This window comes from Triturus cristatus, chromosome 8, assembly GCF_964204655.1.
Source record: "Triturus cristatus chromosome 8, aTriCri1.1, whole genome shotgun sequence".
In the NCBI taxonomy this organism is placed as follows: Eukaryota; Metazoa; Chordata; class Amphibia; order Caudata; family Salamandridae; genus Triturus; species Triturus cristatus.
The window spans coordinates 983,111,556-983,136,407 of NC_140591.1; positions in this window are offsets into that span (position 1 = coordinate 983,111,556).

The following is a 24,852-nucleotide window of genomic DNA, read 5'->3' on the forward strand; positions in this document are numbered from 1 at the left end:
ATCCAACACTTTCCCTACTGCTGCATTTGCAGGAGTGGGAATAGTAATTTTTCCCCTCCGCTATCCAACACTTTCCCTACTTTTGCACTCGCTGGAGTGGGAATAGTAAACTTATCCCCTCCACAATCCAACACTTTCCCTACTGTTGCACTAACTGGAGTGGGATTAGTAATTTTTACTCCTCCGCTATCCAACATATCCCTACTGTTGCACTCGTTGGAGTGGGAATAGTAATTTTTACCCCTCCGCTATTCCACACTTTCCCTACTGGTGCTCTTGCAGGAATGGGAATAGTAAATTATTCCCATCCGCTATCCAACACTTTCCCTACTGCTGCATTTGCTGGAGTGGGAATAGTAATTTATACACCTCTGCTATCCAACACTTTCCCTACTGTTGCACTCACTGGAGTGGGAATAGTAATTTTTCCCCTCTGCTATTCAACACTTTGCCTACTGTTGCACTCGCTGGAGTGGGAATAGTTATTTTATCTCCTCAACTATCCAACACTTTCCCTACTGTTGCACTCATTGGAGTGGGAATAGTAATGTTTACCCCTCCGCTATCCAACACTTTATCCTACTGTTGCTCTCACAGGAGTGGGAATAGTGTTTTTTTCCCCTCCGCTATCCAATACTTTCCCTACTCTTGAACTCACTGAAGTGGGAATAGTATATTATTCCCCTCTGCTATCCAACCTTGTCCCTACTGCTGCATTCGCAGGAGTGGGAATAGTAATTTATACCCCTCCGCTCGCCAACACTTTCCCTACTGTTGCACTCGCTGGAGTGGGAATAGTAATTGTATCCCCTCTGCTATCCAACACTTTCCCTACTGTTACACTGGCTGGAGTGGGAATAGTAATTTGTACTCCTCTGCTATCCAACATATTCCCTACTGTTGCACTTTTTGGAGTGAGAATATTAATTGTTTCCCCTCCTCTATCCAACACTTCCCCTACTGTTGCTCTCACAGGAGTGGGAATATTGTTTTTTTCCCCTCCGCTATCCAACACTTTCCCTACTGTTGCACTCACTGTAGTGGGAATAGTATAATATTCCCCTCCGCTATCCAACACTTTCCCTACTGCTGCATTCTCAGGAGTGCAAATAGTAATTTATACCCCTCCGCTATCCAACACTTTCTCTACTGTTGCACCTGATGTAGTGCAAAATATAGGTTTAAAAAATATTACATATTTTAATATTTTAATTTTTCATATATACTTTTTGTTTAAGTAATTTTTATGTTACAGGTGTATGTATATATATATATATATTTATGTATATATTTGTTATATATTTATAACAATTTAAAATAATTAAAATTATTATTTATTAATTGTTTTTAAGTAAATATATATATATTACATTTTATAAATGTATGTTTAATTTTTTTAAATTAAATTTATTACTTATAATTGTTGCAATTTACAAATAAATCTAAATAATTTTTGTAAGTTAAATTTATTATTTAGTTTATTTTACATTATTTTTATACATATTAAAAAACCAATATTTTTTACATCGATATTTTTTACAACAATATTTTTTTTCGATATTTTTTAAATCAAAATTATAAATGAAGGAGGTTGATATTTTTGACAACGATATTTATGTCCCGATATTTGTTTAAGTCGATATTGTGGAGGTCGATATTCTGTCAGTGATCCGTAAATATGGTACCTTTTCACAAAGGCATCTGCGTGGAAGAGGCATGTAATGGGTGTTGCTGTGGGCGTCCCAACACAACACCCTTTTCTTTTTGACGCTGCTCCAGGTTTACAAGGATGTGTAAATCTTAGGCAGCACCAAAAACTAACAGCGTACAAAAGCAGGTGTTAGATAGGCGCAATGAGGAGAAATACTTTTATTTCTTCTCATTTCTGCTTTTCAATGTGTGCTGCATTCTGCAGCACACATAGAAGTAGCAAATCGCCATATTGCTTGATTGAAACAATCATGCCTGCAACACAGGCACCTTTGCATGATGGCTCCTTTGTTGGTGCTAGGCAGCCATTTTTAGCGCCAGCACTATGGAAAACACAGGGGTGTGCCGTATTCTTGTAAATTCTGTGCCATCCCTGCGTTTGGGAAATGACGCAGTGCTGTGCTGCAAAATTACCACAGCGCTATGCCATTTCCTTATACCTATGCCCCATAATTTTTCCTACATGCTATAAGGGCCACATAAAAACACATTTTTCTCTCTCTTCTCAAAATATGTAGATGTTTGCTTGAAGCTTAGAGTTTTGTGTGCAGGTAAATACAAGGTCAGCTTAGAAGGTAGGATTGAGCTGTTGAGTTACAAGACTATCTTCAGCCATGTTGAATTTTTAAATGCAAAATCTTTTGGTGGGATTTTATTTCTACCAGGCGTTCTCTCTCCAAAAATTGAGAAATACAATATACTTTAATAAAAGTAGAAGTGTAGAGTGTGAGAACATTATTGGGATTTGATTAGTATCATTAACTATAGCTGTTCTGTGTAAGAACGCCAAAAACGTTATTCTAATTTACTTCACTAAATCAAACAAAATTGTCAGTGCAACAAAATCTGTAACACTCCTCTTTGTCAACAACGAAGAAAGCTGTAAGAACATGTCTCTCTCCTTTCCTTTCTCGTTGCTCCATTTTGAGAGACAGGTTTCTGGTTAATAAAGCATATGCCCAATAGAGATAGTAATGAGAACAGAAATTAGAGTAAATTCGGGTGGTTCGCTGTTCCTCACCCATAGAACCAGCACTTGTTTGGATTCTTCCTGTCAGATGCCAGAATGCCTCCAAGCCAGAAGGCTGCCATTTTTCAGGAGGAGGTACTATCTAAGTTTCTGATTGGCCTGCATCTGCAGACAGGATGTTGAATCGCAGCCTCAAGCGACATTTTTCCTCACTGGAGCACTGATCCTATAACACAGCAGCCTTGATTCGCTCACTTCAAGATACAATGTCAGGGCAACAGACACAGTTCAGCCTAGACCCACTGGAATAACTTTTAACTGCTTTTTAGTCCAAGAACGTAAAACCTTCAAGTGACCATAACCTTACACCCTAGGAAGCTTTGCACACTTATTTTGTTATTTTGGAGATTTTCTAACTTTCCCGATCATCTAACTTTAGACTACTTTTGACTTGTTGTTCTAATGGCCTTTTGTCCCGCTTTTCTCCTCTTCTCTGGTTTTCTTCATTTTAGTCTCATTTTTGTCATGAAAGCATTGTCTACGTGTGAACGTTTACATTCATTATTTACTAACTGTACAGTTATGTGGTTGATTTGTCACACTTAACATCTCACATTTATTTTTGGGGGATTGGCTTCAAGGAGCCCTTGTGGGAGGTAAACCACCTTTCTGTGGTGTAGCGGTCTAGTGTTAGACGCGCCGCCCCGTGACGTCACAGGATGTCCGGTGGCGGCCATTTCGGGAATCAGTACGAGCGCCGAATTCGAACTGTAAAGAGCTCCAAGCCGGCGCTCCTGTGAGTGAATAAAAGCACGTGAAACCACACCACGTGTACTGGTGATCATTGGTAGGCGAGGCAGCAGGCAACAACATTACAATGGCGACGAGCTGGCGATTTTGAAGGGGGACGTCACAAGTCACCCGATTGAACCACGCAGCACCTGCAGCCCACCGGCAGCCATCTCATGACCCACAGGAGCGTGGCAGCGTGACGGAGTCAGCGTGAGCCGCATTAGCTCTGGAGAACCCTCGAGGACATCCCTCGACGCGCCGCGGAAGGAAAACCCCGACAAGCAGAGGCCCAGCAGGCCGGGGCACAGCGCGCGTCCCGCCCTTGACCGGTAGAGTGCGGAGTGCACCCTGGAAGACGCCAGCAGCAGCCCCGTGGACGGGAGCAGTCCGGGCACGGTGGACAACGGGGGAAGCGGCGCTAGCGGTGAGGAAGAGGCAGTGAGCTCGCCCACAACCGGAAGAGGTCGAGCCAGAAGAGGGAGGAAGATGGCCTCCCAAGCGTGCTCCTTGACAAATCCGGTACCGTTCTTAGCAAAGCCAGGTGCACCTGAGATGCCGTGGGAAGACTGGAGGATGTACTTCGTCAACTATCTAGAAGCACTGGAGGAGGAGAGTGACACACCATACACAAGTTCACGACGGAAGAAAATTCTCCTGCACAACCTGGGTCCGGCTGGACAAAGAGTATACCAGGACCTGGTGAAGGCGGATAGACCAGCAGCGGATGTCGACGTGTTTCGACACGCGTTAGAGGATCTGGACGCGCACTATCGCCCGGTGGTGTGCACGGCAATCGACAGATACAACTTCTACCACCGGCAACAAAGTAAAAGCGAAACAGTGGACGAATACGTAGCCGCCCTACAAAAACTGGCTTTAACGTGCAAGTTTGGTAACCTCCAGGAGGACCTGATTCGGGACCAGATCATTATGCACACCGTAAACACGAGTATCCAAGAGAAGCTATGGACCAACGGGGATGCCCCACTGAAAACGGTGGTAGCGCTAGTGAAGAAGGCAGAACTCTCCAGAAGATGCGGGGAAGCGGCCAAGCGCGAGAACCCCCCAGGACAGACCGTGTGCAAGGTGGAGGACCGGAGGACGACGGACAACAGACAGCCGGGTGGGCCACAAGGCATACGATCGAACCGAAGGTTCAACCCCAAGACGCAAAGAACGCAAGGACAAAGGCAGAGTTACAAGAGGGCCTGCTACAGGTGCGGCAGCGACAACCATGCAGCAAGCGACAAACGATGCCCAGCATTTGGCGCCAAATGTCTGTATTGCGGACTCATCGGGCATTACGAAAAGGTTTGCCGGAGGAAGTCCCAAAGGCAAGAGGTGAAGTTCGTAGCCCCGGGGACGCGGGAAGAAGACGACGACGAAGGAGAAGTGGAAGAGGACGAAATCCTGATCATAGAAGAACAAGTGCTGGGCATAGAAGCTATGACGGACAGAAAACCCCGGTGCGACATGAACATCAGAGGGATACAGACCACCATGGTGGCCGACTCAGGATCACCCTACACCATAGTGCAAAGAAAAATATGGGAGGAAGAGTTCGCGCCCACAACGACATATTACTTGAGGCCCACGGATATCCATCCAGTGACCTTCACTGGGGAACCGATACCCATGGTAGGGTATTGTCCGCTCACCTTCGAATTTCGAGGACGCACATGTGAAGGAAAACTGTATGTGGCGGAGAAGGGACCTTCGGTGTTGGGCTGGAGAGACCAAGGAGCGTTGGGCATAAAGTTGAACCCTGGTGGGCACATGCAAGTCCTCATGACGGAGGACGGCCCGGACATGGGAGGAAGGCGTTGGAAAGAAGAGTTCCCGGAAGTATTCAAAGACACCATTGGCCGGATGGCGAAGTTCACGCACAAGATACAACTGAAAGAAGGAGCAACACCAGTGACCCACAAGGTACGCAACATACCCTTCCGTGTACGAAGTGCTGTGCAGGAAGAACTACAGAGGTTAGAGGATAATGGCGTAATCGAGGCGATAGACAACGCGGAATGGCTAGCACCCTTGGTCGTAGCGCAGAAGCCCAATGGGAAGGTGAGACTGTGTGTCGACCTTAGAGAGCTGAATAAGAATCTCATCGTCGACAAATTTCCCTTACCTAGGATCAACGAGATGCTAGCGAAGACCCACGGAGCACAGTGGTTCTCCACAGTGGACTTCACCTCCGCCTATCACCAGATTGCCCTGCATAAGTCATGCAACCATCTAACATCCTTCATAACACCGTTTGGGTGCTATAAGTTTCGGAGGATGCCGTTCGGACTTTCGTCCGCGGCAGTGGTCTTCCAGAAGCTGATGCACAAGCTATTCCACAGGAAGATGGGCATCCAATACTTTCAGGATGATATTCTAGTGATGGGGGCCACCCGAGAAGAACACAACAAGAGACTGGCAGAAGTCTTGACGGTGTTGCAGCAGAACGGGCTCACCGCCCAATGGGACAAATGCAAGTTCAGCGTGAACACCGTAACCTACCTGGGCCATGAAATAAGCAAGCACGGCATAGAACCCAAATCATCAAATGTCGCTGCGATAAGGGATGCGCCTACGCCATCGAGCAAAGAAGATGTACGTACCTTCCTGGGCATGGCGGAGTTTTAAAGCAAATTTGTAGACCACTTCGCCTCCAAAACACACCTCATGAGGTCACTCCTCAAGAACAAGTCCACCTTCGCCTGGACGGGGGAGCATCAACAGGAGTTTGAGGCAATGAAGAAGAACATCAGCGAAGCGGTGCCGATCCACGGATATGATCCGGAGGCCCCCACTATGCTGACGACAGATGCCAGTGATCAAGGGCTGGGGGCAGTCCTCATGCAAAAGACGGCAGAAGGGGGCGTATCTACGATCAGCTTCGCATCGCGGGCACTAGCGCCGAACGAAAGCAAGTTCAGTGTCATTGAAAAAGAGATGCTAGCGGCTGTGTGGGCGATGGAGAGGTTCCGGCAATTCCTGTGGGGAGGACGGTTCTTGTTGCGAACGGATCACAAGCCGCTAGTGAAGGTTCTCACGTCTGGGGGGCATGAGCATGCGACACCGAGGATCGCAAAAATGACACTCCGGCTGTTGGACTACGTCTACGACGTGGAATATCTACCAGGCCACCGCAACGGGGTGGCGGACTTCTTGAGCAGGGCGGCGGCCAAGGAGACCGCGGAAACTCAAGAAGAAGGAGGCTGGGAAGATTACGCGGTAGCCTTCACAGGCGACCATGAAAGAGCCATAAGTGCCCAGGAATGGGAAGAGGAGTACAGCAAGGACGACCAGTTGATGGCAATCAAAACATACGTAACCAAAGGATGGCCAGAGAAGAGATTGTTGAGCGAAGAGTTGAAACAATTTTGGGAAGTGAAGGAGGAACTGTCCCTAGGAGACAACCCAGGGTTCTTGCTGCGCGGCACCAAAGTGGTGCCTCCCACCGCATTGAGACAACGCATATTATCTATCACCCATGAAGGACATTTGGGCATCGTAAAGACCAAAGGAAGAGCCAAAGAGGACTACTGGTGGCCGGGGATAGATCTGGCAGTAGAACGGCATGTACGAGGGTGTGAACATTGCAGCAACGCAGACAAAACACAGAGGATGCTAAGACCACCACTGGGCAAATTTGCGTGCCCAGATAATCCGTGGGAGGAGATCTCGATCGACGTCCTAGGACCCATCACGGACGCGAACGAGATCCAGAAGTACATCACCGTAGTGGTAGACCGGTATTCCAAATGGCCAGAAGTCCACGTGGCAGACAACGCGGAGACGGAGACGATCTTGGAATTCCTAACGGATATCTTCATAAGGGAAGGAATACCCAAAGGGATCCTGAGCGACAACGGCCCGCAATTCACCTCCACCAAATGGGGTACATTCATGGACCGGACCGGAATTTCCATACGGCACACTCCCATCTACCACCCTGCCGGGAACGGCGCGGCGGAAAGGTTCAACAGAGTGATCATGGGTTCAGTCCAAGCTGCCATAAGCCAAGGGAAAGACTGGGAAAAAGAGTTGAAAAGGCTGATGTGGGCGTATCGTATCACCCCCACGTCAACGGGGTACAGTCCCTTCCGGGTGCTTAGGGGGCGAGAACCCTTCACGAAAGACAATGTGGCCTGGAAGAGACTCACCGTACAGAGCCATTGGTCCCCGGCGGTGGTGCGGAAAAATTGGGAGAAGGCACAAGCCGTGTATACAGAACACTACGACAGGACACACAACACGAAGGAAGTGGCCCTAGGAAAAGGGGAGTGGGTGAGAGTCAAGCTACCCACCATGCAAAAGAAAGGAGACAGCAAGTTCACGCCACCGTTCCAAGTGCTGGAACCTTACTCACGGTCGGCGCTTCTCAGCGACGGAAAGATATGGTCACAGGACCGCATGGCGAGATGCCTACCTGCAGGAGAGAAAACAGCGGTGGAGGCGACACCAGCAGAGACACCTAACGAGGCGGCGAGTTCCGCAGAAGAAGGGGAAAGCCCTCCAAGAGACAAGGGACGCAGTTCCCCGGCCGAGGGGAGACACAGCGCTGCAGGGAAGAAGGAGCAGGAAGGAGAAGCCCGGGGGAACAGAGCGGGCAGTGCCAAAGGACAGGCAAGCCGGGAAGGTGAAGAAGGGACACCTGACATGCAGAACGTGACCACCACCCCGAGAATAGGTGAACCTGACCGGCAGACGCGACGGGGAAGAAGAATCATACTGCCCCGGAAGTTTGGAGAATATTGCATGGACACCAAGTAAGACTGTACTAGTTACAGGGATTCAGTTGGGAGGTTGTTTGGTAAAGGGGGGAGATGTGGTGTAGCGGTCTAGTGTTAGACGCGCCGCCCCGTGACGTCACAGGATGTCCGGTGGCGGCCATTTCGGGAATCAGTACGAGTGCCGAATTCGAACTGTAAAGAGCTCCGAGCCGGCGCTCCTGTGAGTGAATAAAAGCACGTGAAACCACACCACGTGTACTGGTGATCATTGGTAGGCGAGGCAGCAGGCAACAACATTACACTTTCTCTCCTATTGCTTGCAAATGGATTCCCCTACATAAATCTACAAAGCTCTGGCTGGTACAGACCCACTACACCTCCGGCAATGCACACCTAACAGACCACTATGCTTAACTAACAACAACCTCCACCTTGTACCACAATCCGCATACAACTGTTGAGGAAACTGATGCTTTTCCTCACAAGCTCCTGCATTATGGAATTCCCCACCATTCAAAGGAAATGCACACAGTGACTCCTCTATATCACCTTAAAGATCCATCTCTCCCCGCCCAAGAATTATCCCACATCACAGTCATCTCGGCCACGTGCCTTCTTGACACATGCAATGCCTTCCTACCTCTGTGGCTACAATAAAGAACACATGAATATAATGAATACGATGCTACGATGCTGTTAATTTTGGAGGAAGTTTCGGAGTATACATACATTGACTTGCAGAAGGCAGCATGTTGTGAACATTAGTAGTAAACGAGTCAGGCTATGAATCTGCCATTGAAAAGTGCCGGATCCGGACTTATTTTCCTCTACCTGGGCCGATCTGAAGACAAATATTCTGTAATGAACGAAACAGTGAAAACAACGGCTGATCCTGAGACATCAATTGTAGACTCCTGACAATTTGTTTGGCTTGTTAGAATGTCCTTTTGGGAAGCGCCTGTTTGGGTCTGTCCATTCTTGTCAAGCAGACTGCTGAACAGCGAACAGCTCCATCTTCAGACAGCCAGGTTAATGCACGACCTAAAGAAAGCACGTTTCTGAAGCAATCAATGCAAATTCCCATATGGGAAAGTTTGTAAATTGGTTGATCAATCAGGCAGCGCGATTTACGTCCTTAATTGATGCAGCAGAGATGGGTTGCCGGGGTTAACCAATTGAAGTTTCAGTAACACCTATAGTGTGGTGTAACATTTCCTAACAAGAAGATAAGACCAGGTGCTTGTGCACGTGATCCCCAAATTTGCCACCACGTCAGCCTAAAAACGCTGATTCATCTCTCGAGTTACATTTATTGTGCCCCGACATCCACAAAAAAGTCAAATGGAAAAAGTGCCACCCTTCTATAAAGTCAGCGGCATTAGACCTTTCCTTTTAGCCTCATTAATTCGTCTTTCAGCAATAATTAGCTTGCATTATTTATTATGGCAACCTACATAGACCCAAACCATTAACAGTGAAGATTTCGTTGTCGGTTATTTGTAGAGAGGGCGTGATGATGTGTTTGGAGGTTAATTGTGAAGGTTAAAAAAGAGCTGTAATAGATGACGCATTAATAAACAGAACACACAATAAATATGTAATATTGGCAGTTCCCAAGGCGAATCTAATTTCGGCGCCTGTGTGATGTTTCAGTCCAATGGCTACTGGGGGGTGAATTCACGCAGACCCTATCCAAGGGCCTGACGTACTCGTGTGCCTGCTTCCTCGTGTGCGTCCTTACGTAATACAGAAACTGGCGCATTAATTATAACACACCGCTCGGCTGCCATGTTTGAAGGGGGAGTGATGCGTTGATAATTTAATGCCACAATAACCATTGCTTGTGCATCCGTACTTTAAATGCGACTAGATCAACAATAAGAAGCGGAAATAGCGGCTGCCAGTTTAAGGATGTCGGCTAGATTTTATTTGCGCATAATTACCGTGCAAATTATAGTGCTTTTCGCTTTCCTATTGCCGTGAGGGTAAAGTGGTTTTGACTGGCAATTATTTAGAAGGTTATTTTTCATAATCTCCTGTTAGAGTGCCGAATGACTCTTAAAAAAAGTGAGTTAAAGGTTTGAATTTTTTAAGCTTTTACCAGCCAAGGACCCTATTATTCATTGTGCCCCAGCGGCACAATAACTATGTGTGCCTGCTTTGTGCGTCTCCGGGGCACACTGGTATTACAGAAAGGACCACAGAGGTATTTGCATAGATGTGTGACCTCATTCAAATGAAGGGCTCACTTAACCTCTGTGGCCGTGCCGTATTATGGACACAGGTGCAGAAGTAAACATGCCCTTAGGATGCGCACTGGAAGTGCACCACAAAAAGGTAGTACAGTTTTAATGCGTTTCCTAAAGGCAGCTGTTTGATGAGGAGAAAGGGGGTCCCACGAACCCCACAGATATCGCCCTACAGGTGGGTGCAGCCATTTACTGTACCCACCTGCAAGCAAACTCTCTTCCCTCTTAAAAATGTGTGCAGCAATTTAGAATAGCAATTTAGAATAGCATTATAGAATACTGCAGTACATGCCATGAAGGCTCAGATACAAAAAACATGTTAGAAATCAGAAATAATTTCAAAAGGTCTTTAAATGTCAGGTCCATAAAGAACATCAACAGCATTTCCAAGTCTCTCGATCCAAATAGATAGAGTTCCTTGAGAAAAGAAATCAAAGTCTTGCCACTTCAACAATGTTTTTATATGCACTTTACATATAAACATTGAGAAAAACTACAGATTCAGCATAACATGACTAGCAACAGCACATATTGGACAAATCAGGAGAAAAGACTGTATTAAAGGTTTATTGCACTAACCCATTCCTAAGAATAATCAAGAATCGTCTGTTACCTTCCACAGCAACAGCAATCCGGAGAGAAAAAACACAATATGAAAAATTTTCAAACAAAGACTAATACACTAATGTGCTAGCAAACCTACATCTGAACTTTCAGTCGAAGTGTCCTTCAAAAGTTACATCTGGAACATGATGGAAAGGTTCAGTCACAATACATGCTCTCTAAATGAAATAATTAGTTACAACACATTATGCTGGCTCCGCTGAAACTGTGGGTAGAGAATGCTCGTTAGGGGATATTGATTGGTAGGGGAATGAGCAGGAGCAGAATGAACAAAATGCTAGAAACTGGAAACTGCATCCATTTGAACAAAATGGTGTCTTCACAAAATTGTAACATACCTAAACTACATTATCTTTTGATTCTTGCTTAACGGCGGGCTTTGATAAATTAGATGTTTTGAAAAAGACTAGTAGGAAAATAAACTGGAGACCGAAACCGGTCCTAGGATGCTTGATTCCGGTCCAGGGAAGACATGGCTTGGCAGTTCGGGCTGGACTGTTCCCATGAGGCACAGGGTCAAGACTGATTTGCATATGGCCAAGTCTGAACTGGGGTGGCGTGGTGAGCAAAATAATGATGGATTAAACCCAGATCTGTGCCTGGGGGTGAATGTTTTGCCAATGTGCAACATTCCGTCCATCATCTTGTGTGGAAAATAAACTGTGCCTCAGCTCCAAGTTTCTATTTCACGTTGAAAGCAGAAAAACGTGCCGCTGAGCACAAGCTTACTCATAAAGCTTCCCTCAAACAGTTTAGGCAATTTATCAATAGAGTGAAAGCTTGTATGTTCTCTAATCAAATTGCAGAAGTAGAAAATGTGCCTAGAACTGTTTTTAAAATTGTAAACTCTTTCCTGAATTTTGATGCTGGTAAATACTCCACCCAGTCATCTCAGCAGCTTGCCGACAACTTGTCGACCATTTTATCATGAAAAGGCCTACTAACATGTAATCTAAGTTTAAAAATGATAAGAATTCTGACTACTTTAAGTCACTGCAAGTACAAGATTCTCAATGTAATGACGATCAGTTAGCTATCTTTGTGAAGCTATCCCTAACTGACTCAGAAATTATCATTCAAAAAGTAAGATCTGGCTCTCCATCAGACATTTGTCCTCCTCACATTTTGTCGCAAGCTATGGACTCCCTAAACTTGCAGATTAACTCTCTGTTTAATCTGTCCTTGGACTCTGGCTCCATTCCTACAGGCTGGAAATGGGACTAGTGTTGCCATTTATAAAAAAAATATATTCTTGAACTATTTGATCCTGGTAAATACAGACCAAACTCTTTACTCCCTGCTTTAGGGAAAATGTCTTTGGTTAATCACTAGATTACTAATTTATTGTAAGGACCAACTCTCTACATCCATTGCAATCTGTATTTTGCACCAGTTTCTGTACAGAATCAGCCCTTTTAGAGGTAACAGATTTTATTAAAATAATCTAGGAAAAAATGTATAGTAATTCTACTCAACTTGTCTACCACTTTCGAAATAGTGTCTCACAACATCATACTACAGTGGCTGAAAAAGGCTGACACAGTCGGCACAGTCTGGAACTGGACAAAATCTTTTCTTTCTGACAGAAAACTAGCGTTGTCCTTACCAACTTATACCTCTTGGTAGAGGGGAGTGAACTGAGCTGAGTGGATTCATAAAAGCTGCCTCTGCCTCAACTCTGATAAGTATGAGATACTGGCCTTTGGCACCCCTTCTCCCATTGATATGGCCTGTTGAGCTGGGCAAGCCTCCTTCTCCCACATCAGTTGCAAAAAACTTGAGGTAAAAATTGACATCGCCCTTTCTGTTAAACCTGAAGCCAACTGCTGGTGTCAGTTATTTCTTACTAAAATCTTTGAGGAAGACCTGAAAATTCCTGCCAGAGGATACTCAGAAAGACAATTTCCATGCTCGAATTACTTCAAGATTGTCTACGCCAATGTCTTTTTCCTTGGGGCACAGCAGGAGCTGATCAATAGATTACACCAGATACAGGATGCGTCCACTCATTTTGCACTGATCCTTACCAAACGAAAATTGATTCGGCAAGATCTGAAAGTGCTACACTGGCTTACAATCAGGGAAAGAATAAAGTTCAAAACACTCATGATTGCCTATCGGGCTTCACATCAGATGGGCCCAGTCTATATCCAGGATAAGCAAAAAAAAATATTGACCTCCAGGCCCCCCACTCTGCAAGCCAAAATCTTCTGTGCATTCCTAGGGTGAATAAAGCGAGGCCTGGCAATAGATCCTTCTGTTTTCTGGCTTCCACTCTGTGGCATTCACTTCCAGAACATCTTTGGTGTATCTCTTCAAGAGTCCGCTTTTAACACTGTTCTGAAGACACACCTCTTTAAAGAAACATGATCCAGTCTTCCCGCTCTTTTAGAGACCCTGCCACTCTTGTAGGGGACTTAGGTTCTTGCTTCCCTTCATCAACTTAGTGCCCTAATGCTCTGTTTAGAGCAGTTGTTGCGCTGTACAAGTTTGTCTCATTCCTTCATTCATATTGATAATACTTATAAACATTAGCATTAATTCTTTTTAAGTGCAACATCATTAATTCATCAGTTACAATTATATTCGTCAATATAATCATTTAGAAACACATATTATTTATTAGCCAATATTGCACATTTAAAAACACTTCAGCAGTTCCTCCCCTCATGATTGTTTATTACCTACTTGCAGCCCATGTGAAGAATTGATTTGTTGGTTGAGAGGGATGTGAACCCCTCTCAAGCAACAGCCACAGACCTTGCTGGGGTGAACCACAAACAGTCACTAAATTAACCTGTGCAAAAGCTGTCAGGCTTAACTTAGATGCAATGTGTAAAGTATTTATGCAGCACACAAACACTGTCTCCCACCGCACTCTCACAGCCAGACTTGTTGGACCTAAGTGAGAACACGCTGGGCAGGGGTTGTGCGGGAGAGCTCTTAGAAGATATAGGGGCACAAGGCAGGAGGTGTGGTCAATGTGGTAGGTTGACATCACAGGTCAGGCACACAGCCGACCCCCCCGCTCCCAGACCCAAAGCAAGCAAGCTAATAAAACCAATAAAGCACCAAGGACGGGTAGCATTACCCAGGGGAAGGAAAAACAGGAGCCCTTTCGGGCACTATATATTAAGGCTAGATCTATCCCTAAAAACTTCGCGGAACTGTGGGATCTGCTGGAGGATCTGAAGCCGGAAATATGTCTCATTTCTGAAACCTGGATGCAAAGTCACTCCGCCCCAGTCCTGGCCTCTGCGTTCCCTGACGATTACACCGTCGCAAGATTAGACAGAGTGAACAAAAGGGGGGGGGTGGCCTGGCTATAGCCTTACTGGTCCCACACTACATCAAGGTACACTATTCAGTACTAACAGATGGGATGGAACTGTTGGTGTTTCGACTTCAGTCTTGAAAAGGGACCAGTGGGATGGGGGCAGTAGTATATCATCCACCAGGTGAAAGTAATAAATTGTTCTGCACCACATTATTGGAGACCCTCGCCCCGTATATCCTGCAATCTGAGTTCTTTTTTTGGTTGGCGACTTTAATCACCATTTAGATGACCTCTCTAGTTCAGATACAAATGCTAGCTGTCAGCCATGGAGTCGTTAGGTCTCTCTCCAAGAATTCATGAACCTACCCATATTGCAGGGTATACCTTGGACAACATCTTTGCAAACATAGGCTTATCAGTAGAAACCCCGTGGCCACTAACCTGGATCGATCATTTTGCGCTTAAATTCACCTTGAGCAGGGCGGATAGAGGATGCCAGTCCCAATGTGGAATGAGTCCTCGTAGAGCTTGGAGGAAAGTCACCCCTATGGCATTTAGTCAGGTCTTTAGACCCCCCTCCTTCGACAAAGGAGAGGGAAGTGATAATGCCTTAGGAAAATAAATGGGAGGCCTCAATTGGAGACATGCTAAATATCATCGCGCCATGCAGGGTAGTACGAACGCAGAAAAGGGCTGGTATTCTGAAAATCTTAAGAAGGAAATGGCCAGGTGTAGAGGCAAAGAAAGAAAATGGAGGAAAACCAAGTGGCCAGAGGATAAACTGGCCTTTTCAGTAGCACACAAAGCCTATTTAACAAATTGTAACTCAGCAAGAAGAGAACACCTAGGCTCGAGAATACGGGAGGCAAAGAACTCTTCTAAGGAGCTCTTTAAAATACTCAAAGAGTTCACAAACCCTAAAGCTAACAGTCCCTCTATACCCCAGACCAAAACACTATGTGATGACATCCCAAATCATTTTAGGGATAAGGTAGACAAGATCTACAGCTCTCTAGCGGCAGGAGCAGCACCAATGGGGTTGGCCCCTCCGGAGAGGGACCCCACACTACCTAGACTCAACGCTTTCACAGCTATTACCACAGAGCAAGTGGTAGCAGTGTTGGAACGAACGAAATCAGGTACCCCCTCAGACCTGGCGGTGCCATTTATAATGGCTGAACTCGCCCCAATTTTAGCTCTGTCGCTAGCTGAGGTTTGTAACATCTCCCTGGCTCTGGCCGTATTTCCTAGGAAATGGAAAAAAGCGCATATAAAACCTTTGCTGAAGAAGGCTCTGGCAGACCCGGCGGATCTGCAAAATTATAGACCAATCTCCCTCCTCCCTTGCAGTTCGAAGGTCATGGAGACATTGGTAAACAAACAACTTACGGGATATCTGGAGCAGTATGGGTTATTGGACCCCTCACAATCAGGTTTCCATGCAGCCTATAGCACGGAGGCGGCACTGGTGGAGGTCATGGATACGATCAGGATGTCAGTGGACAGAGGGACGCCCACCATGCTAGTGCTCCTTGATCTATCGGCAGCCTTTGACACCTCTCATCGTGTCCTGTTGGAAAGTTTGCGGGAGATTGGTGTCGAAGGCTTGGCATGGACGTGGCTGCAGAGCTTTCTTAACAATAGAGCACAATGTGTTCAATTAGACACATTTGTCTCTCATACCACTGCGGTAGATAAGGGGGTCCCGCTGGGCTCCATCTTAAGCCCCACATTGTTCAACATCTATGTGGCACGGCTGGCCACCATCTTAAGATCTTGCGGTTTTGAGACAATCTCGTAGGCGGATGACACGCAGGTGATAATCCCCATCGAGACAGACCCAGCGGAAGCCAGAGCAAAGTTTAAATCCTGCAAGCTGAAAATTGCCGCTTGGATGAGCGAGAATTTTCTGCAGCTCAACTCAAATAAGACGGAGATCCTTCTGTTTGGAAAGGCGACGGAATTATGGTTGTCGGACTGGTGGCCAGAGGAATTGGGGGAGGCACCCAATCCAACCACTCAGGCATGGAATTTGGGTATGCTGTTTGATAATATGCTTTTGATGGAGGAACACAAGAAGTCAGTATCGGGCACATGCTTTGGCATCATGCGGATGCTGAGGAAGATTTTTCCTTGGATCCCTTTGGAGGCCAGAAAGACCCTAGTACAGGTACTACTAGTTAGTAGACTGGACTATGTAAACACACTACTAGTAGGAATTAGGGAGGACCTTGCATCTAGGCTACAGGTAGTGCAAAATATGGCGGCTCGACTGGTCCTCAACAAGCCAGTACGTACCCCCTCCCGACCTCTTTTGCAACAACTACACTGGCTGCCCATGAGGAAGAGAGCAGTGTTTAAGCTCTTGACATCGGTGTTTAAAGCACAGCAGGGGATTAGCCCAGTATACCTAAGGAAGAAGTTATTTCCCTATATACCTGCCCGTTTTCTGAGATCTAGCAATCGTAATTTACTACGTCCCTGTAAAATCAGGAAAGTCAAAATGGGAGGGCGCGCATTCTCACATTTAGCCCCGCTCCATTGGAATCTCTTGCCGGATAAGCTATGTGCCTGTACAAGCTTGAGGCACTTTAAGAAGCAGTTAAAAACCTGGCTGTTCTAATGCCGCAATTTTGTCCTAGCCTTCAGCACTGTGTAACCAAAAGCGCCAAGAGATCCCTGTGGGGATGATTCGTCATGCGATACAAATGCTAAAATAATAATAATAAAAAATAAACTATGCTTATAATGTGGCAGGGAAGGTCACTTTCCACGGGAATATACCCTGCAGACCAAATGAAGAGGAGAGTCTGGAAAAACTAGTCATCCCAAAATCTGTTGAGACAAGTGTTTTGGGTAGCTCTAATTGTACTGGCTCACACACATTAGCACACAACACTTCTTCGTGTATGTACCATCATCTGTTTCTCTGTACTAGGGTGACTTCTGCATGATTTAATTGATTCAGGTGCCACTGGGAGTTTCATGGATATCCATCCATAGCTAACCAATTTGGTATACCTACCTTGTCCAAAAAGGTGGTGAACAAAATAAAGACTATAGATGGAAGTGCCCTAAAGTCTGGGCCCATTCCACTGGGGATTTGTTGCTGCACATGCAGGAAAACCACAAAGAAGTGGCACGTTTTGATTTGATCCAGGCCCCACAATTCCAAACCATACTTGAAATACCCTGGCTGGAGAAGCACAATCCTGCCATTGACTGGCCTAAGCACACCTTGACATTCGATCTGCCTTTTTATATTAAACATTGTTTGACTGATACTACTATCAGTGGGTCCCAGAAGAAAGTGGCGACTATCGGGGAGGTTGATAATCCTATTATGCCTCCATGTTACTAGGATCTTGCAGAGGTGTTTGATAAAAGAAAGGCTACAGTTCTTCCCCTGCACTGGCCCTATGACTGCCAAATAGATCTTCTGCTTGGAGCCCAGATACCTTGCAGTAGGATCTACACTTTGATGGAGAAAGAGAATATGCATCTCCATGCATACATTGAGGAATACTTCAGATTGAGTTTATACACCCTTCCCTCTCTCCTACCTCATCGCCTCTGTTTTTCGTGCCCGAGAAAGGAGGAGAGTACCAAACGTGCATAGACTACCGAACCCTCAATAATGCAGCAATAAAGAATTGTTACCCCTTGTCCTTTATACAGTCATTACTAGATCAGGTCAGGAATGCAAAGGTCTTCACAAAACTGGATGTAAGTGGATGTACAATTTGATATGAGTCAGAGAGGAAGGTGAGTAAAAAATACTTGGTCATGCCTTTCAGCTTCTGTAATGCCCCAGCTGTATTCTAATTAGTTATAAACAAGACTTTAAGAGAGTACTTGGATGTAAGCGCTGTGACCTACATCAATGACATTTTGATGAATTTTGCCACCTTGCAAGAACAAGAACAACATGGGAGAGCAATATTAAGATTGAGAGAACACCGTCTGTTAAGTTGGAGAAATGTGAATTCCTTGTGACTACAGTTTCCTTTTTGGGCTATGTATTATCAGCATAGTGGAATGGCGTACAGTAGAATATCACACAGTAGAGTAGTGATGACTAGAGTGGCGTACAACGTAGTGTGGTAAAGTTTAATAGTGTACAGTGGAGTAGCGTAGAGTGCAGTGGCAACAGCTGGAATGAGTGGTAAACTAGGTCTGAAAAACTTGTGACGATTCATCAAATGACAGCAAATTTATTAGCAATACTAGAAACACCTTTCCTATGGAAACTAGGTCCTAACTATAACTACCCACAGGTGAATGCCAGTGTGCACTATGTATATATGTGTGTGTGTGTATATATATATATATATATATATATATATGTTATCTACTGGCGGTCGCCAGTAGATAGTTATAGTTACAACCTAGTTTCCATAGGAAATCTCAAAATTCTATTTTGAATAACTTTGGAGCCGGTTGACGAATCCTCGTGAAATTTTCAAAACAAATGGGGCGCTCCGTTCAGCTCCTGCCCTGAAAGTCTCGGGGTGATTCGTCAAGCGGGGGCCGAGAAAAAGGGGGGGTCCCAAAACGCGTTTTCCCCATGCATTTTTCCATAGGACCTTTAGTCGCAGCTACAGCCCGAACGGCTGAACAGAATTACGTGAAATTTGGCAGAGAGGTAGCCATAAGGTCAAGGAAGTGCTTTTTGCAGGTCTGGTGTAAATCTGTTCAGTATTTCCTGAGAAAATAGCATTTAAAAGCATATCAATATCTATACGCGCGCACGGTGCGCGCACGTGCGCGCACGGTGCCGTGCGTGAGCGAAAATCTGATTGGCTGTTAGATGTCAGTCAACATTTGAATCGGTCGAAATCAGGAAATGTCGGCCGCCATTGTGTCTCTCGCACTGAAAAGGAAAGGGGGAAAAAAGGTGGAAAACGTGAAAAGGGGGCAGGGAAGAGAGTTCCTGACCCCCTAGCCTTTGTCAGGGGGTCACAGAAGGACCCCCATGGGTGAAATAAACATTTTTTTTTTTTTTATAAAAATCGCGGGTTGCGCGCACGGTGCGAGAAGCGTACCGTGCGCGCACGGTGCGCGGACGGTGAAAAACCTTAAAAAAAATATATATATTAATAAATACATAACTTAGCATTTAAAAAACCGTACAAATTCACTTAAAAAACCATAGGTTTCACACACGTTATAGTTAGGAATTAGCATTTAAAAAACCTTGCAAATTCACTTAAAAAACCATAGGTTTCACACAGGTTATAGTTAGGTGGACATTTCACTCGTAAAAAACCAATGAAATTCCCCCCGTTATAGTTAGTTCAGATAACTATAACTCGCGCGACCGGCACTCTATCACAAGGATGATGTCATCAGCGATGTCATGAGTGATGCCACTGACCATGTCATGAGTGATGTAATATGTGACATCATGAGCAGTGGATTGCGGATGCGCGAGTTATAGTTATCTGAACTAACTATAACGGGGGAATTTCATTGTTTTTTTACGAGTAAAATGTCCACCTAACTATAACCTGTGTGAAACCTATGGTTTTTTAAGTGAATATATATATATATTACCTACTGGCGGTCGCCAGTAGGTAGTTATAGTTAGGACCACGTTTCCATAGGAAAACCTCAACATTCTATTTTGAATAACTTTGGCGCCGGTCGACGAATCCTCGCGAATTTCTCAAAATAGGTGGGGCGCTACGCTCCGCTCCTACCCTGAAAGTCTCGGGGGGATCCGTCAAGCGGGGGCTGAGATAAAAGGGGGGTCCCAAAACGCGTTTTTCCCATGCATTTTTCCATAGGACCTTTAGAACGAGCTACAGCCCGAACGGCTGAACAGAATTACTCAAAATTTGGCAGAGAGGTAGTCCCTAGGTCAAGGAAGTGCCTTTTGTAGGTTTGGTGTAAATCTGTTCAGTAGATTCTGAGAAAATAGCCTTTAAATCAATATATATATCTGAGCCAGCTTACGGTACGCTTACCGTACGCTTACGGTAAGCGTACGGTGGCGTGCGCGAGCGCGATTCTGATTGGCTCTTAGATCTTAGTAAACATTCGAATCGGCCGAAACCAGGAAGCGGCGGCCGCCATTTTGTGTATTTCACTCTGAAAAAAAAGAGTGAAAACAAGGAAAGGGGGCAATGAGGAGAGTTACAGACCCCCTAACAATTGTAAGGGGGTCAAAGATGGACAGAAAAGTACAAAAAAAATATTTATTGATTTTAAAAAAAATCACGGGGTACGCGTACGGTAAGCTTACGGTAAGCGTACGGTAAAAAAAATAAAAATAAATAAATGAAAAGCAGATTTAAGAGTTTAGAAATTAGGGAGCTCTAAAAAGAGCTGTTGTGTTTATGGAGTCATTTTTTTAGTGGTACCTACAAGTAAGTACCGATGCAGAGTCTAAGGTTCAAGAGGAAGACTCTGTTCCCTTCATCATTGAAGTGCACACCATCTCCTCTATAAATGTCTTGCATGTCGTAACGCAAGTTGTTGTGGTAAATGGCACCCATACCATAGTCACGGAGGAAAGCAGAAACAGATTTGTTGACGTGCTTTCTTGCTTTGTCAATCTGTGGACAGAAATGATTGGACCAGTTCCATTTTTGCCTTTGGCATATGTTGGAAAACACAAAGGCAGTTTTAGGGAAAAGTGAAAACAGTTGTGCAAAGGTGTCCTTCATAAGCATTTCCAGACCTACCCCAGTCAAAGTGCCTAGGTCATTGCCACCACAGTGCACTATTATGAGGTCAGGGTGTTGGATTTGCATGAAGGATTTCACCAATGGCATCAATTGGTGCCACTTTAACCCTCTCTGACCAATCCATTTAATGTCTACATTTGGCAAAGCAAGGTCTCTCACCATATCTGTTTTCTCTGCAAACTTTTCACTCCAGAAGACATAGCTGTGCCCTACAATCCACACTGTGAACATCTTCAAAGGAGATCTGGATGCACTCAGGAGGTGTCTTTCAGTAGAATGGCAATATGAAAAGAAAGACAGTTTGGAAATGGAGGCATACATATTTTTTTCAAAACAAAAAGAACTGATTGGCTGTTTCATACCATTCCAGAATAAAAACTAGGCTGTATGTGTAAATTAATAGAAGCATGTTTTGTATTGGTACAAAAAAATGTGTAACCAAAGAACAGTACTATGGATTTGCTGTTAGGTTTGAAAAGTCAAGCACTCTTGCTCTGTGGAATTGAAACATTGTGTGTCGAACTTCTGACCTAACTGAACACAGCAGTGTTCCATGAGCTGTTGCTATGGTAGCAGGCAGAAGTCAAGTTGGGGGAAGGGTACTAGGCAGAAGTCAAGTTGGGGGAAGGGTACTTTTGGAAAAGGGTTGGTTTTCAACCAATAGAAATGTGTGATTACATTTGAAAAAAAGGGGGAAGCACTGAGATTTGAAACTTACATGTATATGTGTGGAAAAATAGAGGGAAAGTTTGCCATTATCTGGTTCTGCTGAGAGGAGAGAGGTGAACACAACAGAGATCCTGGCTCTGATAATCTGCTGTTTGAGTGTCACATTTCTTTCACAACTAACTAATTTTAAAGGTGAGTTTACAGTTTGAGAGGGTATGTATGTGGTAACTTAAGAAATGAATAATAGAAATGGGAATTGTTTTTGTTGTAGTTACACATGGTGGTTTCATAATGTGTCAGTGTGTAAAAGTGATTTACACTTGCCCCTGAAAAAAAAAAGAGCAGTAAGTGTGCTTTCAAATTGGCAAAGAAATTTCGTTTTGGGACTAATGTGAAAATATGACTCTGTGTGCATAGAAGAATTATAGGCAGAGATTTATTGCGTCTTGCTCTGGTGATTTCACAGTTGCATTAGATGGAAAGGGGGAGCGAATTTTTGGGGGAATAAGCAGAGGGTTAGCACACACCCATGTCCTTGCCGTGTATAGTCATGCACAGTATTTACAAGCCAGTGGGGTTTTCAGGTTTAAGTCTGTAATGCAAATACATTCAGCATCACTAAGGCTGGTTGCCCTTGGTGGAGTGTAGGCAGTCACAGAGAATGCACATGGTGGTGGTCTGAAAAAAAAACAGCTTGGACACGTGCAATTAAATAAATCAAAAATAGTGGTTTCATAATGTGTCAGTCTGTAAAAGTGATTTCCAATTGTTAAAAGAGGCAAAAATATTTTTGGGAAAAAAATGTAAATATGTGTACTGTATTATAAATTGTTATAAAAATATTAATACTTTTTTCTTTTTTTTCAGATCGATATAGAAAATTTTTGAAAACTACAACCATTTTAAAAACTATTTTTAAAAAAAACAAATGAATAAATATTTTTTTGAGTGAGTATGGTAAGTCAATGTAATGTGATAAATGATTTTTAGTGTTTTTTAAAAAAAAAAAAAAAAAGGTACGCTTACCGTACGCGTACGGTAAAAAAAAAATAAAAAAAAGTTTTTAAAAACATATGTAAAAAAAAGATGAAAGATAAGGTTGGCTCTTAAAAGAGCCGTTGTGTTCATGCAGGGACAGAGGAAAGAAAGATTGGGAATATTAGACGGTACGACAAGTGTGCTGATCTATTTTATTGTTCACTAGGGAAATACTGGTCTCCCTATAAGTAATTAGATCGTGACAAGTGGCGCACCGTACTTCAACCCTCGCAAACCGAGGGTTAATTTCCAGAGGGCCAGCAAAAGGAGATTCTCCCCCCACAGATGAAGGGCTCACCTGACCTGCAGAAGAAGGAGTCTGCCCTGCAGATGATGGTCCAGGCTGAGCTGCTGTGGATGTACTGGCTCGTCTTTCTGAAGAGTTACCTCCAAAAAGATGACCATGTGTCCTTTTGTGTACATCCTTGAGGTGTCTGATCATGGTATGATTCCCAAAGGAATACTTCCTGTCAGGATTACCTCTAGAAAGTACACGCTGACACAGCCTGCAAGTAACTAAGGGTGCATTCACCTTTTGCTGGCCTTCTGGAAAAGTAAAATAATCCCAAACATAAGAAGGCTTTACTTTCCTCGCTCTCTGCCTCAAGACAGTGCTGCTGGTGCTAGCCTCACTCTCAGAAGGGCTCTGCTGTTCTGCCATCGTATCCCAAAGACAAACCAGCTCCTTCTTCCAAGGGATCACAAGCAGAAATGAGGGGAATGGGTGTGGTGTAGGAGAGTTCTAGAACTGAAAGTAGTTTCCACCAATCAAAAGTTGTGTTTCATGATCACATGACCTACCGTACGCTTACGGTACGCTTACGGTACGCTTACGGCAAAAGTGCGCATGCGCGTAAAAAAGACACGCGCTTGCGCGCATGCGCATAACAGTCATTTCCCGGCACTTCCGCGTAACGTGCGCGTGTTGCGTAAGCGCGCACGCGTCCCACGCGCAGTACGCGCGGCTACGCAAAGTACGTAACTATGCGCAAGCAGCGTAGATAGATTACGGACATTGCGTAAACCGTACGCTTACCGTGAGCTTACGGTACGCGTACTATAAAAAAAAAAAAAAAAAAAAAAAAAAAAAAATCTGGAAATAAATTTTACATGTTTATTTTAAAAAATATATATAAAAAAAATATTTAAGGATTTTAAAAATTTAAGCATAGTCTTTATAAAAGATAAGAAAATTAAATTAAAAATATGTTTGAAAAAAATGAAGAATAAAAAAAAAAAATAGCATTTAAAAAACCTTGCAAATTCACTGAAAAAACCATGGGTTTCACACACGTTATAGTTAGGAATTAGCATTTAAAAAACCTTGCAAATTCACTGAAAAAACCATGGGTTTCACACACGTTATAGTTAGGAATTAGCATTTAAAAAACCTTAGAAATTCACTGAAAAAATCATAGGTTTCACACACGTTATAGTTAGGAATTAGCATTTAAAAAACCTTAGAAATTCAGTGAAAAAACCATAGGTTTCACACATGTTATAGTTAGCTGGACATTTTACTCGTAAAAAACCAATGAAATTGCCCCGTTATAGTTAGTTCAGCTAACTATAACTCGCGCGCCCGCAATGCACTGCTGATGACGTCACATATTACATCACTCATGACATGGTCAGTGACATCACTCATGACATCACTGATGACATCTCAAATGACATCACTGATGACCTCACTGATGACATCATCCTTGTGATAGAGTGGCAGACCTCCTCTCACCTTAATATAAGCTTTGATACACACATTCAAAAATAGAGACTAAAAATTTCAAAACAATGGACATACCAATACCAGTTACAACAACCTCTTCAGTAATTCTAAGATCCACATACACATCCACTCATTCACCAACAGTCCTATACAGTCACTCATACATGTACTCACTCATCATATGTACTCATACATCTATACATCCTGTTACACAATGCCACTCATCCATAGAGTTACTCACACACATAGTCACTCATGCTAATAAAGAATAAAACATACATTTACTTGCATATACAGTAATACACACACCACCATACTTACTTCTACGGAAACTTACACATACTTAGTCTTTTAAACAATCACTTATAGAAACACATA